A 14,651-nucleotide genomic window follows, 5' to 3' on the forward strand; every position below is an offset into this window, starting at 1 on the left:
TTCTCTCAAACCACCCAAATTTAAAGAACAAAAAATAAAGAGAAATGGTAAAATGTAAAATACTAAATTTCAAATAGAACAAATTGTTCTTTGTAGTCTAATTTCTGCAGTTAAGATAACAAATTTAGCATAGTGCTTAATACACAATAGGTATTCAGTAAATATATGATTAATTAAAGGAACAATCGTATGGGTAAATGCAGCAATTTGGTAAATTTGGTATATTAAAGCACTCTATGCTAAACTTTAAACAAATATAGAGAGGGTAGAATTCTTTAGAAAATAAAGTTGGATAAAGACTTAAGTGGTGTGTTGAATAACTCAGAGTAGCTCATTGTCTCTGTTTAAACATTTCCTCCATTCATATGATTTCTCAATGGATGTATAACTATTATATGTATCCATTTATTTTATAATAATTGAATATATTTATTGCCCTGAATTATGAACATAACCATTAATGAGCATCCACTTTATTTAACAGCTAGTTTAATACTGTGTGGCTACCCCTATTTGAGACTATTTTGTCCCTCATGCTCTAGCTCTTAAACAAGTGGTGCTTCCCCACCAATTGTGGCTCAGTGGTTGAGCATCAACCCATGAACAAGGAGGTCATGGTTTGATTCCCAGTCAGGGCACATGCCTGGGTTTCTGGCTCAATCCCTAGTTGGGAGAATGCAGGAGGCAGCTGATCAGTGATTATCTCTTATCATCGATGTTTCTATCTCTCCTCCCTTTTCCACAGAAATAAATAAAAATACATATATATTGCCCTAACCGGTTTGGCTCAGTGGATAGAGCGTCGGCCTGTGGACTGAAGGGTACCAGGTTCGATTCCAGTCAAGGGCATGTACCTTGGTTGCGGGCACATACCCAGTAGGGAGTGTGCAGGAGGCAGCTGATCGATATTTCTCTCTCATCGATGTTTCTAACTCTCTATCCCTCTCCCTTCCTCTCTGTAAAAAATCAATAAAATATATTTTAAAAAAGTACATATATATTTTTAAAAGAAGTGGTGCTTCTTAGATATATTTAATGTGCAAAAAATGATGTTATCTAGAAAGCTTTGTAAAACTAAAGATTCAAATGAGAAAATAATAATTAATTGTACAAATTATAAATTTAATACCTTTAATATGGTAGAGGTAATTTATATTACTTGACAACCTTGGAAAATTTTAAAATTAATAGATATTATTATTGTTGACATCCATATACTAAATTTTAATTTCAAAATATTTAGCATGAAAGCAGAAATAATATAGTCTAAAATTATTCCTGAGAAATAAAAATATATACGAAAAAAATCTAAATTTAATTATTTAAAATTTTTTTTATTGATTTTAGAGAGAAAGGGAGAGGGAGAGAAATAGAAAGATCAATGATGAGAGAGAATCATTGATTGCTTTTTGCATGCCCCTTACTGAGGATCCAGCCCAAAACCCTGGCATGTGCCCTGACCAGGAATCAAATTGTGACATGCTATTCATAGGTCAATGCTCAACCACTGAGTCATACCAATTGGGCAAAATATAAATTTAATTTCAATATTTCTATGTTTTATATCAATTATATGTTTACTAGAGGCCTGGTGCACGAAAATTTGTGCACTCAGGGGGGTCCCTCAGCCTGGCCTTCACCCGCTCGCAGTCCAGGGCCCCTCGGGGAATGTCCACCTACCTGCTTAGGCCCAGTCCCCAGGGGATCAGGCCTAAGCTGGGAGTCAGTCATCCCTCTGGCAGCCTGGGGGATGTCCGTCAATCAGACATCTTAGCACTGCCCCAGAGTCAGGAGAGGCTCCTGCCACTGCCGCTGCGCTCGCAGCTGTCAGCCCGGCTTGTGGCTGAGTGGAGTTCCCCCTGTGGAAGTACACTGATCACCAGGGGGCAGCTCCTGCATTGAGCATCTGCCCCTAGTGGTCAGTGCACATAATAGCGACCAGTCGTTCCTAGTTGTTCTGCCATTAGGGTCAATTTGCATATTGCCCTTTTATTATATAGGATAATTTTACAATGTTTCCCTCTCAGCTGTGTACATCCTCTCATATTATAGAGTAGTGGTTCTTAAACTTTTAAATACATAGGAATCATCTGACATACATATTCAAAATGCTGGTTCTGGAACCCATTCCCAAAGATTCTGATTAAGCAAACCTGGCATTGTGCCCAGGAATAGATATTTGTGTAGGTTCACTTCAGGCTACATTGAGATGGTCCTTAAAATGTTTACAGAATAGAAGAAGAAATTGTTCCTAGAAGCCATCAAAATAGAAGAGAATAAAGTGGAAATATTTTAAAAGCTGTATAGTAAGGACCACACTGCCAGAGCATCAGCACATGCTTTTCATTATAAAATTATTGAAATAACCATTATCACTGTGACTATTATTTCCTAGGAAACTAAAATGCTTTTGATTCTGGTTATATGCATTTTCAGACCACTTTGTTTATTGTAATAATAATATATGTAAAATTTATGAAAATTAATATAAAACATGTTTATACAATAACAAATGTGATTCTATTCTATAGTATCATACTGAATGAGAAGTAGGAGAAACTCCTAGTACTGAAATAGTTCATTCCCAAAAGGTGAAGATATAACAAAAACCTACTGGACAGATTTATTTAATACATTGGTGAATTTATAGGTCTATAGTTTGTTTATTTCTAAACGATTTTAGTATTGGAGACTGATTGTATCCAACTTCCTGAGGATGGAAAAAAACACTAAGATGCGAATAGTGAAATAAAGTCTTCAAGACAGTCTCATACTATAACACTACTTCTTCTGTATACAATGAGAATGATGTGAAAGACAATTCTTTGGAAATCTAAAATATCAATCACACTTGACTTCAAATAATGATCTGTGAGATAATTTAATCACCTCAAATTTACTTGATAGAATAGTGTTTATGTCTCGTGAATATATGTTAGAAATGACAGACCAAAGAAGCAATTTGATTGGTTAATGAAAAGTCTAAGAATGATAATTGAATTTGATGGAATTCATTAGTTAAGACATTCAAGCAGATACTTTACAACCCCAATTATGTACTCTAACATATGTAATAGTACAATATGATATATGTACTTCATTGTTCAATTAAGCATATATGAGAATAAGACATGGCATGGCACAAAAAAACATCAGCCTGAGACAAATTCTGCCTCCTCTCTCACCCCCTTACCCAAATATCATCCGTACAACAGGGCACAAAGGCACAGAGGCAGATGTCATGGCATATTCTTGCAGAATGCAAGGCTGCTCAAGATCTTCTACAGATAATGATCCATGACATCTTGGGATGTGATGAAGTATAAAATGAAAGTAGGAGAAAGCAAAATTGTTATATAAATGACCAGTGCCCCATCAACTAAACTAGCACTTCAAGGGTATTAATACTAGTAATAATTACAAAAGATATTTACTTTAATATCATAAAATCAGCTTAAAAGTAAGAGATACAAACCTCTGATCTCCTGTGCAAATGCCCTACCACCACCATATGTCACAAAATATGTGTAAGGATGGGGCTGGGGGAAGATGATCATCAAAAAAACTATCAAAGTTTCTGTTTTATCCAAATACCTTAATCAGACAGTTGCAGCACAATTTCCAGGAATGAAGCAATAGGCAAATGGACAGTCTCTCGATCTGAATCCAGGCGTTTGTCACTCAAGTCCTTGCTAGTTCTCGTTTTCCTGTTTTCCCTTGAGAGAGAATAAAAGAAATAATCCATCACAATGCTGGCCTGCAATTCTGCACTTGCTTTTACTACTAACTGGGCATAGAGAGTTCTGATTATTTATGCAGCCCATTCATTATTCACATCCTGCTCTAGCCTCCTTAATTCCTGGTTGTGCTAGGTGCTCCGGGCTAAGAATCAATACATGTGAATCATGCTGGCATAAAGAAAAATTCAGAAGGATGAATGTTTCAAAAAAGCGAATTCTTCACGTTTCTTCTGACATACTAGTATCCTGTCCAATGGCATTGGTCTGCAGAGCAGAAATAGCATGCACTGCCATAGCAGTGCCCAGAGGAATTACCCACTGGGGGAATTATCTCTAAGCAATTCACACTTTGTTTTGCTAACAAGACTCCTTGTTAGGATACTGAAGTGCTATCCATCTCTGGCAGGGTTTCCCCACCTTTTAGAATTATTGAAAAGCTAACTGAGTCTATTTTGACTTGTGAATCTCTTTGTAAGCAACAGCAGTGCCACCGTGCTAATAAAAAGGAAAGGTATTGCTATTTATCTAGTAAGGACATTGAAATACAGCACATACAAATGCATCTGACTTGCAGAGCGGCTCTATCTTAATATTTTAATAGTTCCTTTCCTTCTTTGCTTCTTCTGTTCTTTTCTCTTCTCTCCCTCTCTTCTTTCTCTTCCATTGTTTTCTTCCCTTATTCCTTTTATTGTTTTATTTAATGCACTCCTTAATGCATTTATCTACTTTCTTATATAGAGAAACCTACTTTCTTATATTTGGGGTTTTTAAATAATGATTTTAGAATATGAAATCCCCAAACTCTAAGTACGGTGGCATAATTCATTCACAAATGTAGAAATACAAGGAGGGAGATTTATGTTATCAGCTGAATCTTGTAGTCCTAATTAAGACCGGAGACTGCATATTCCAGGAGCTCTTATCCTAATCAGACCATTCTGCTCTCTTTACAGTTTCAGTTTCAATTCTCTGGAGGGAGCTAACATAGCAACACCCTGTAGGACTCAAGTTTTCCTACAAGATAAATACACACACAATCTCCTGCAGCTTTCATTATATTCTGAATAGAATTTTATAGTTTTTCTGCAGCTATAAGGAGTCCTATTTGCCAACTGATAGAACAGAATCCTTATGGCTTAAATCCATGTAGGAAAATCTGAGGGTTTACTAGGTTTGGGAAAACCTTAGTTATTGGTTTAAAGAAATAGGTGTTGCCTACGAGAACTTTCTTCCCTGAGTGGCTTCTGAGCTCCATTTTGCCTTGTTTCCATTAGAAGTGGTTATTTATTATCTGTGATTCAGTCACTGAACATTAATTGACTGTCTATATTGACCTCTTTTTCTTTTTCTTTTTTGGCCAGATCTTGGGGATAAAAAAGAAAAAGATAGTTCCTTGCCTCTGAAAAAAGAGTTGGGGAGACAGATAAAGAAATGAAATAGAATATTACTATAAATTGAAGAGTGCCACATGGAGATTTAGGATATGCTAGGCTCTGAAGGATTCTTCCTCTCCTCGAGGAGAATTCTAATTTCTCATTTCAAGAGACGTACAAAACATCACTGACACTGTGTGCTATGTGCATGTGTGTGTGTGTGTGTGTGTGTGTGTGTGTGTGTGTGTGTCCTTCAGGGTATTGAGCATCAGATGATCAAATAATAACATCCTGAAATTCTTTCATAGTTTACACATTGTGGCTTTTCACAATTGGATCCTTTTTTCAACAATGATTCCAAGCATAAAGTGGTTTTTCCTGCCAGGGAGCAGTTAAAGCCTTTTCCCATGGCCACAAGTCCCAAAAAGTATTTGATTACTCAAAAAGCACAGCCAATCGGAGTCATTTTCTACATGTTGGAAAGAATACATGAGTTAGAAATATATTCCCATTCTGGATGCCAAATAGCGAAGATTAAAAACCATCTGTCATTGGGACCATGAGCCTACAAGCAAGCAGTAGACTTCCAGCAGAGCCTGGGGCAGGACCCACGCGTGATGCAGACTGAGAAACACAAGATTCAACTAGACCCATTTGCTCAGTCACATGGTATAAAGGCTATTACCAGCTCCCACCAGAACCCACTTTGCCATGAGTTGCATAAAACCATGTGCTGTAAGCTGAAGACGTTTTTGATAGAAATTCATTCTTTCTCTCAGAAACAATTTTCTAAATGCTTATTTGTGCCAGGCAAAAGAAAGCAACTGCTACCTCAGTGCCCTCTCACTTTACCCCAAGGAGCCTTCAGGCTAATGAAAGACAGATAATACACAAAGAGTATATGCAATTATATAATTCCTTACATTATGATGAGTTCCAAAAAGGACAGGTAAAGATACTAGGAAAGTGAGAGCAGGGGCCCTCGTCCAGAATTGGCATCCATGTAGAAACCACATTTATGAGTTAGCTGGGTTTGAAGGTATATTGGGAGCTGGGGGCGGTGGGTAAAGGGGTGGATTCAAGGTGAAACAATATGTTTGTGAAGTCCTGAGGCAGAAAATGAGCTTTATAGGTTTGAAAAGCAACAACAAAAATGGTGAATGTGGTTGGATATAGTGAATATGGAGAAACATGGAGCATGTCAATGCTGGAGGCAGGCCTGGGTGAGCCTCTGCTGAGGCTCCAGCTGAGGGAACCATGGGAGGCCACTGAAGGATCTAGTCCCTCTAGTTACACTTTGAATAATGGTGTGGAGTTATGGGTGGGTGGCGACATTTACCATGATTAAAAAAAAAACCTATTTTACCTATTACCAGGAGTAAAAATTATCATATTAATTAAAAAATTAGTTTTCAGGCTCCCTGATGTTCAGCCGGTTGATTTGTTTAACTGATAAGTAACGCTGTGCTGCTCTTCGTACTGTTCTTCGTAGTGCTTATCATTGTTTTGCATGTATGCTTGTTTCCTCTTCTCTCCTCCATTCACCTCTTTAAAAACTTCTGAGAGCTAAAGTTCTTTTCATTTTGGTTTATTAATGCATAACTGGGGCCTAGAACATCATTTGGCACAGAACAGTAGTAGTTCCACAAATACTTCTTGAATGTATACATGAATGGGTAATTTAGAAAATGGTCTCCGAGATGCTAACAATCATTTAATGTTACTGTTCCCCTAAGTTACTTTCATGATAGGTCAACTTTGCATGGTAAACTATAGCACATTTGACTAATAAAATGTGCTCCTGCTGTTTTGTCATGAAAAACAGTATTTAAAGTTACAGCTTATGGGAAAAGCATACATAAACCAATTTGGGTTAAGCAAATGTATAAAAAATAAAACATGAAAGCAAAATACATTTTGTCCTAAGATAATTCTCTTAGACTTTGCACTTCAAATTTTATAATATTAAAAGATGATATTGTATGGCATATATATATATATACACACATATATATATATATACATATATATACACACATATATATATATATATGAATTCATGAAAGCTTATAGACAAAAATACCATCTGTCAGAAATTTTATAGTACTGTGTTCTCAGAGTGAAATGTTTCTAATATATTAATTGTTTTCTTCCATTGAACATATGTACTATAAATTTTATTAAGTTATATATAAATAGTTTTAATATAACAAATAGCTTAAATAATCTAGAGGGATATGCTTAAGATACAGTTTTCTAATAAAAACTGCCAAAGGTTATTTGCTTATGATGTTTTATGTATTCTGACTTATGTGTATCTTCATTTATTATTGTGTAATTTTTAAAAGGCTAATTTGAGTAATGTTCAAATATGGACAATTAACTTTATAGTAATCAATGTAGGTTAAAAGATTCAGTGAACCTTGATAAATGATTAGTTTATGATGAATTACCTCAAGTTTTTGACCTTATGTATAAGCAAATCAGCTGATATAACAGCAAATTATCTAAGACATGAATATTTAAAGAATAATTACATTAGAATATTCTTTGGGCCAAGAAACTCTAAATTATATTTACATAAGAAGAATCTTGTTTGCAGTGGGCAAAGGCAAAAAGTGGGGGAGAAACTAGTAGAAGTAGGCTTTTACTTACAGCATTCAAAAATTTTTTTCCCAGTTAAAAGAATAAATTAGGGGAAAATATTTGCAAACTGTATTAGAAGAATAGACTGCAAAAGTCCTTTAGGAATGACCTAGCTCTTGGTTTCATTACCTATTGGTGGAGACCGTAGCTCCAAGATGTCTGTATACCTCCTGAAATATTATATAGAATTGTATGCATTTATATATTTGTGCATCTTCACCAGATTCTCAAAAGGAGTCAATAATTCCCCTCATTGGTAAAATATTCAAAATAAAAATTCACTTGCCCAAGTTCTTACATTCATATCTTTTTATTCTCAACCCAATGACTGAAAAGTGCCACTTTCATCATAGACTTTCTAGTTCCTTGCTACAATGCAAGTCCAAGTCAAACCAACATAACCCTTTAATTCTAAGAACACAATATTAAAATATCTTAAAATACTCAGAAAATCAAGTTTTTGCTGTATTATTAGAATAAGGTTTGTTTGAAAGCAAAAATGTTAGGGAAAAATCCTTCACCATAATTAGTCAATGTGAGATGAAAGCCACAGAAACTTTATATTAATTTTCTTTGTGAATTGATCAGAAAAAAAAACAAATTTGAAAAGCTTGGCTCTCTTGTCTAATTTAATCCATACAACAATGCATCTACTTTCATCTTTTTTTTTCTCTAAAATCTTAGCATAGAATACACTGTGGATTTTGCCAGCCTCTTTTTGTTCAATTGATTGTCTTCAGTGTCTTTATTCCTTTGTTAGGATGAATGAATATATTTCTTTTATAAATTTATTTTCAAGTTTGATTTTAAATTATTCAAAAGAGGTTTAGACTTCTTTATGAGATAAATTAGTTAGGAAATAAATCTAGACTAGAAATTTGCAAAAACTAACATAATGCACTTAATCTATTGACCATTGTTATTCACTTGATCTATATAAGCAATAGTTGATCATTGTGGGAATTTAGGTGAACTTTGATATGAAGTTCAGGTCAAAACCATTGGAAGAATACACTTAGGCAAAGAACTCAAGCATGGAAAGAATATATTTATGTTATTATAATGTGTTTGGAGAGACTAAAGCCAAAGTAATTCATTTTATGGCAATAATTTTTAGTTATTATGCTTGTTTCAAAATATAGTCCTTTAATAAATTTTCAATAAAACATGATTTATTAACATTTATACTATTTTAATACATTTAAGCTTTAAATAGTTTGAAATAATATTTATATCATGACTAGAGGCTCAGTGCACGAATTCATGCACATTGAAAGAAAATTGATTAGAAGAAATATTTTAGAGGCTGGGGAGAGACTGCAGGAGGGCTCCAGGGCATGTCCAGCTAGTCTTGTCCAGTCCCGAATGGCCAGACTCCAGCAGCAAGCTAACCTACCGATCAGAGTGTCTGCTCCCTGGTGATCAGTGTGCATTATAGTGACTGGTCGAGCGGTCAACCAAAAGGTTGACCTATTGGTCAGACACTTAGCATATTAGGCTTTTATATAGAGAGATTATTTATAATGCTTACTATTTTGCTATAAATCTAATCTAGGAATCAATGAATGGAGTCTTGCATGGGAAAAAATGAGTGACATTTACAGTAAAGAACTGGATTGATCTTTCAAAGACTTATTTTTTTAGTTGTCATTGGGTTCTGTCTTCAGAAAACTGGAGTTCAAATCCAGGCTCCAGCACTTCCTAGCTATAATTATCAATTTCCTCATCTAAAAATACCCAAACACCTGAATATAATAATTCTCCAATAGTGTTGTTGTGAGCATTGGGTAAATTAATTTAATTACAATGTTAGCACATAATAATTCCTATTGAATTGGCTATTGTTAGTGCTACTCTTATTGATATAATTATTCTTTTTAATATAAAGTTAACACCAATTCAAATTTGAAAACACTATAGCCTAGGCCCTAGAGAGTTCCATTCTTAAACACTGAAAGCACATATGATTATGGTATACTGGAGTGTACATCTCATCACTGAACTAATTGTTATTCATAGTTTTTTATGCACCTGTCATATTTCCTTATCTTGCCTCTAGGTTCTTAAGGGCCAGAAATGCCACACTAATTTGTTTTTCCCTTTTTCTTATACCCTAGCTCTCCCATCATCTCTCCTCTATATCAACACATATATATTGAGCAGCTACATGGAAGGTACTTTTGTAGGCTTGAAGGCACAGGAAGAAGCAAGACAGATAATGTCTTAACCTTCATGTTACTTAAGCTTTATAAAATCCAATTAAAACTGTATTACCTTTTGCTAAATTCAATCCCAAACCCAATGCTGAAGTACCAAATACAAAAATAAAGACGTGAACAAATATATGTCTTGAATATATTTATAATGCAAGAAATTGTAAAAGATGTAAACTTTCATAAAAAAGCAACAAAATCATGAAAAATTAACTACAATCATAAAGGCAGAGTATACTGACATTGGTTTAATGGCAATATACTATTAACAAAGTAAATAAAATTAAGCTTTTTTAATGTAAATAAATAATAATAATAGTTAAACCACAATAAAATTTTTTTATAATTTACAGATGGACTATATACTTTGGTGAGAAAAGAAGACATCAATAAACAAATAAATGTAGTAAATTATAAAAAAAATCAATGTTTAATTTATGGTATAAGTTTATCTTGACCAAAATATTTAGCACATCCTACATTTTTTATGTCACATTGGCCATATCTAAAAAACTTAGATATGAGAAAGCCAAGGCAATAACAAGTACAACTCAATAGGAAAAAGAAGCCTCTATTGAAATAGTTTGTTCTTGCCCTAACCGGTTTGGCTCAATGAATAGAGCATTGGCCTGCAGACTGAAGGATCCCAGGTTCAAATCTGGTCAAGGGCATGTACGTTGGTTGCAGGCACATCCCCAGTAGAGGGTGTGCAGGATCGATGTTTCTCTCTCATCGATGTTTCTAACTCTATATCCCTCTCCCTTCCTCTCTGTAAAAAATCAATAAATCATATATAAAAAAAGTTCGTTCATATAATAGTAACCAAAACCTTTTGTTTTAAACTACATAAATTACCTGTTTTTAAAAATGACATATCTTCTATGTATTATTTGGGCAATAGAAGATAAATAAAAGACAACAGTATCACTCTACACGGTTTGGCTCAATGGATAGAGTTTGAGGACTGAAGGGTCCCAGGTTTGATACTGGTCAAGGGCTAATTGCTCGGTTGCAGGTTTGATCCCCCAGCCCTGGCTGGGGCATGTGCGGGAGACAATCAATCGAAATGTCTCTCTCACATCAATGTTTCACTCTCTCTGTCTCTCTCCCCCCTTCCACGCTCTCAAAAAATCAATGGGAAAATATCCTTAGTGAGGATTAACAAAACAAACAAACAACAAACAAAAAAGACAAGACAACTGTATCAATCTCAATTGAACAATTACATTAAAATTTTACCTGTTTCTTAAATCAAATGTAAAAGCACATGATTTACAATGATTAAAGCTACAGAAAAATCACTAAAATTTTGAGTCCACCAATTATATTGGAGAAAGGGAGAGTAGGATATTTATTTTTAATCCCTGGAATTATTTTACATTTGTAAAAGCACTATGAACTTTAAAAAAAAAGCCAGGAAAAAAAGTAAACTAAAGCAGAAAATTTATAAAGTTTAAAACCAAACCAAGTGAATGATTTATGGTATACAGAAGATATTTTGGAATATGTAAGATTTTTAAAAATCAGGCTTCTTTAATTATTTTCACATTCTTTAAAATATGTTCATATAAACTAATGAAATATGTTTACTTTGAAAACTCTTAGAACATTAGGCACTTCAAAGTAAGAATATGTATTTTCTAAACCTCCTGTATTAGACTATACTTATTTTAATCTGAAGCCATTGTAATGAACACAATGTCTTGTACAAAGAGATAAACAATCATTATCTCCTGGTAGACAACTTTGGATAAGTTATCTAGTGATCTGCAAACCTCATGTTTCATGTATCATTGAAGGCTAGTGGGTAGCATATCATTTATCAAGCCCTTAGTACCATATGAGGAAGATGATACTATTATTCCCACAGAAATAGAATGACTATACAACTTGTTCAAGGCCACACTAGTAGTGGGAGGTTAAACTGAGGTTTGGACCCCAGCTATCGGTCTTTCAGGCTTATGCCCATTTACATAAATTATGCTGTACTTCTGAGTGTATGGCTAAAAGACATAGGTGGGCCTAGCAAAACTGGCTCACTTTTGTAATACTGCTAAGATAGTATAGGTATGAAATGGGCATAGTGTGCTGACAAATTGTTTTAATTTAAGCAAAGATCTTTGCATTTTCTTTTCAAACTAGAAATGCCTAAAACTTACCCTCCACCCTCCAACACATTCCTCTCTTTCTCACATGGTCATGTATTCATTAATTTAATTAGATTTATTGGAGGCTTACAATGGACTAAACACAATTATATATGATAGTTACTTTAGTATGAACATCATATGAAGTCATCTTTGCTTCCTTCCCTCTTTCTGTAATCAGGAACAATTCTATCCATTCTTTCTTCTTAATGTATCTAGTAGCAAATTGCCTTTTCTCTCCATTTCCACCATCATGCATTCAGACCACTGACTCAGGTGTTTACCACTTTATACCTGGCTTAAAGCAATAACATCTGGAGAAATCTTCCACCTCTAATGCATCCTACACACTAACATCAGATTAATTTTCCAAAATACTTGAATAATAGCAAGTTCCATTATTAGAATCACATTGATCACATTGACATGGTTCCTTTAAAGTCTGGATTAGGTGTCCTGCTTAATTGTTTGAGGGCCCCGCACTATGCCAGACACAGACTGGGCAAGTATTCAGTAATCATGTATTGCATTAGGCATGCAGTGCACATCCTTTTATGTCTATTTTCCTTCAGAATTCAGAGAAGATTAAGAGGTGATATGAGTTATTCTTTTCATCTCTGTTATTAATATACATGGCACATGTTGAGATTCACAGATGAACTTTTCAATGAAATGGTGTAAAATATACATCCTCTCAAACTAATGCCACCCTGCTTCCTTGGTCATTGCCCATAACATGTTCCCTCTGTACATTTCAGAGATTCCAAACTTTATTTTATTGGGGGTTGCAGTGGGGAGTATGGATCCGTTTGAGAATCTCATTACTCAATAAAAATTCACATACATGCAATATATTGTTTGTGCTTTTAAGAGATAAAAAAAAAATATCTGAAACTCAAAATAGACTCCTACACTATGGACTTTGATTAAGAATCCTTACTCTTTTCCTTCTCTATTTCTGTTTCCTTCTGGTTTATAAACAAGTTCAATTTTCTCCATACTAAGACAAAATATTCATTCCACAGCCCTTTTATCCTATACTGACATTTCTCCTTTTTACTATGGAACCTTCATAGTAAACTTTTCTGCGTTTACTTCCATGTATCTAGTAAATCCTTAGCAATCTGGCATTTCCATTCATTCTACTAAAGTCACCATGAACCTCAGGACTGTGAAATCCAACATCTAAACTCAATATTCAGCTTCTCTACATCAGCATGGTTCTTAAGCACCATTCCACTGTCTGAAAACTTTGGTCGTGTGTCAATACACACATTTTTATGGTTTTTGTATTTCTGTATTTTATTTTAGTATATTTTTCTGCTTATTCTTCCTTTACTATATCCACGTTTAACCCTCCAAAGTTTTGTCCTCAGCTCTGTTACTATATTCTGTACTCTAATAGTGTCACCATTACTATGCAGATTACTCATAACACTACATTGTTAGCACTGGCCTCTTTACTATTCTCTACCAGTGGTTCTCAACCTTCCTAATGCCATGACCCTTTAATACAGTTCCTCATGTTGTGACCCAACCATAAAATTATTTTCGTTGCTACTTCATAACTGTAATTTTGCTACTGTTATGAATCATAATGTAAATATCTGATATGCAGGCTGTATTTTCTTTTTTTCAATATATTTTATTGATTTTTTTACAGAGAGGAAGGGAGAGGGATAGAAAGTTAGAAACATTGATGAGAGAGAAACATCAATCAGCTGCCTCCTGCACACCCCCTACTGGGGATTTGTCCACAACCAAGGTACATGCCCTTGACCAGAATCGAACCTGGGACCCTTGAGTCCACAGGCCAATGCTCTATCCACTGAGCCAAACTGGTTAGGGCTGCAGGCTGTATTTTCATTGTTCATGACCCACAGGTTGAGAACCGCTGTGAGACCCAAATTTCCTCCTAATGGCTATCTACCTATACATGTCCTGCTAGTATATGAAACTCACAAATCTCAAATGAAATGTGGCCTATGTCCCTCAGAGATTTCCTTATTTTGTGTTCCCTAGGTCAATTATAAACTCATATTTTTAGGTCTGTAGGGAAAACTATGGCAGGTCCTTCTTTAAAAACTTTAGCTACCCTACTTTTCCTGAATTAAAATTCTTCAAAAGTATTCCTCATTATCATTCACATCTCCCAGAATCCCCAAACCCCATTCATCTGAGTGAGGATCATTCCTTTGTAACCCAGAGCATCAAGGGCTCCTCTATAAATGTGACACTAACACTACTGCTCCGCACTGGCATCTTTACTTGCTCCTCCTCCCTCCCCCCCCGCCCCCCCCCCCCCCCCCGCATAGACTATGATATCCCAGAGGCAGGGAGCATGTGTCTACTATACCTAGTTCATCAAATGACTTAATTCATTGCTATAGGAACTCACTTTTTTTTTTACGTGAAGTAGGTGAGAAAAATTGAGTTAGAAAGGTGTTTCTACTTCCAAACTATTAAATGTTTAGTTAATCACTCAAGAAATGAGCACTGACTGCAGACCACTGTATTCTCAGATTCTGCATA

At 35.0% G+C, this 14,651-nt stretch overlaps 1 protein-coding gene across 2 annotated transcripts in view; it reads right to left on the reverse strand.

Moving 5' to 3' along the window:
• SYT1 (synaptotagmin 1) overlaps window positions 1-14,651 on the reverse strand; it is a 547,526-nt gene that overhangs the window by 434,711 nt on the left and 98,164 nt on the right. For both annotated transcript variants that reach the window (XM_070409672.1, XM_070409671.1), the window contains exon 2: window positions 3,595-3,716. The gene's annotated coding sequence lies outside the window, so the exon portion shown is untranslated. The remainder of the gene's footprint in view (window positions 1-3,594; window positions 3,717-14,651) is intronic.

Source organism: Myotis yumanensis, unplaced genomic scaffold (assembly GCF_028538775.1).
Source record: "Myotis yumanensis isolate MYYU_CA2020_CCGP unplaced genomic scaffold, mMyoYum1.0.hap1 SCAF_3, whole genome shotgun sequence".
Lineage (NCBI taxonomy): Eukaryota > Metazoa > Chordata > Mammalia > Chiroptera > Vespertilionidae > Myotis > Myotis yumanensis.